Below are 2264 nucleotides of genomic sequence, written 5' to 3'. Positions count from 1 at the left end.
TGAAGAGGCTAAAATCAGGGCAAAAGATGAGATTAGGGTGAAATAGTACCTAAAAATCAGCCGACAAAGCTCGGAGCTTGGGCCGTCGAAGGTCGAGGGCAGGGCCTCAGAGATGGTCGTTGTCGTAGGAGTTGGAGAACTAGATCGTCAATGGCGGATCGCGGTGGATTTTGCTCAAGTAGGTCACAGGAGGATCACGAGAGGTTAGGGAGTCTGCAAGAGGTGATTTTTCATCGCCTTTCTGGATCGTGGTGGGTTTTGCTCAGGGAGGCCACAGGAGGTGTATGTTCGCGAGAGATTAGGGAGTCTGCAGGAGATGATTTTTCATCGCTTTTCTAGATCGCGGTGGGTTTTGCTCAGGGATGCCGTAGGAGGTGTCTGATAGCAAGAGATTAGGGTTTCTCTCCTTCTCTGTGTTTCTACGTGCGTTGCGTTTCTAGGTGCATGCATTTTGCATGTGACTTTGCTTTTATATGAGTTTGGTGGTCCAGGGGGACAAGAGAAGGCGGGTCCAGAGAATCCACGCTGTCAAAATAAGATCCATTTAGAGACAAAGTAATATTAAAAACTTATTGTAATAAAATGATAATTACGTTCATCTCAAATACCACCATAATCTATCCATAAATTTATTTTATAATAGACCGTTAAGTGATTAGAATATTAAAAATTCATGCACCTAGAGTGAGGACAAAACATTGGAATTAATAATTTTTTTTCCTGGGACCAATGTGAAGCGGTGGACATTGGACCCATGTGAGCTCCGTGCTAGGTTTCACTTTCATGGGATTAACTCATTAGTATGTTTAATTATGCTTTTAAATGTGATGTTTGTGCACTTAGCAAGAAGATTATAAACTAATGAACGTCGTTGTCAATCATTTTATGAGTACCTAAGTCTTTAACTTTTGATATTTTACAATGTATTTTTTGGTATTTTATAATAAAAGTTTGAATATAATAAATTCATATTTATAAACATTTAGGTCTGCATTATTAAATTCAACTCCGTAATAAAATAATAAATAATATACTACATAAATTCAACTCTTTATTTAACGTTTGAACAAAAAATATCCAAATTTGGTTGAATCACGAGAAGACACGACAAAAGATGTATTTTTTAAAAAAGAATTTCTGCCAAGTGTAGGCAGTTGACCACCCTATATGAACTCGACCTAGAAAATTTTGGATGACTTCAAATAAAAATCGATATATTTTTAGAAGTCTCCTCCTTACATTTATACATTCATATATAAATTTAACAGTATAAATTGAGAATAATAAATTTTTAAAAACTTTTAATTTTAAAAAATTTATCACAAACTCATTAAAAAGATCTATAATAATATTCATTAACAATACTCATTAAAATACCTATAAACTTTTCAATTTATAAAAGGTATAATCCATCGGTTAGTTTTGAATGAAACTGACCGTTAATTTTAAAGAATTCTGAATCATTTAAATTAAAATAAATGTATTTTTACAAAGCCTTCTTAATGCATTTATTTTATTAGACATGAATTCGATGACATAAATTAAGAATCCTTTTAACGTATTCAAGCTGAATTCCATAGTGAGAATATTAAAATTTTAAAAATTTATAAAGACTTGTGCAAAGATTTGAAAATGCAAACAAGCAAACACGTAACAAGAATGTGATACATATTTTAGAATTACGTTACGTACACGAAATAGATAATACTGATAATTTACAAAATTTAGGTTTTCAACCATATACCTTCACGCGACATTGAACATTTGGGTTCGGTCTAGTGGACCTGGTTCTATTCTATTTCTGGTAGCAGATCGAATACAGACGAACCGTCCGATTTGGTCTCAAAACGTTTCAAACCGAACCGCGGCCACTGATTTAAGCCGTGGGATGTGTAATGCGACGGTCATTTTCAGAGAAAATTATGTTTTTAATCTTATAAATTATATTTTTTTTAATTTTAGTCTTATGAGTCAATTTATATTTTTAGTTATGTAACTTGTAATATTTTTTAATTTCAGTTATTTTTTTTTTAAAATTAAAATTTTTCAACGGAAAATAATGAGTTATAAATTGAATTTGAGGATTTTAATTTTTTATGACTCATGTGTTTTTTATATTCCAACCATAAATTAAATATTTTTTTGTTAAAAATTTTCAATTTTGAAAAAAAAGGATTGAAATTAAAAAATATTACAAGTTATAAGACTAGAATGTAAATTAACTCATAACTAGAGTAAAATTGAAAAAGATGTAAATTACTGAA

This window comes from Zingiber officinale, chromosome 10A (assembly GCF_018446385.1).
Source record: "Zingiber officinale cultivar Zhangliang chromosome 10A, Zo_v1.1, whole genome shotgun sequence".
Classification (NCBI taxonomy): domain Eukaryota; kingdom Viridiplantae; phylum Streptophyta; class Magnoliopsida; order Zingiberales; family Zingiberaceae; genus Zingiber; species Zingiber officinale.
This window is presented reverse-complemented; position numbering follows the sequence as displayed.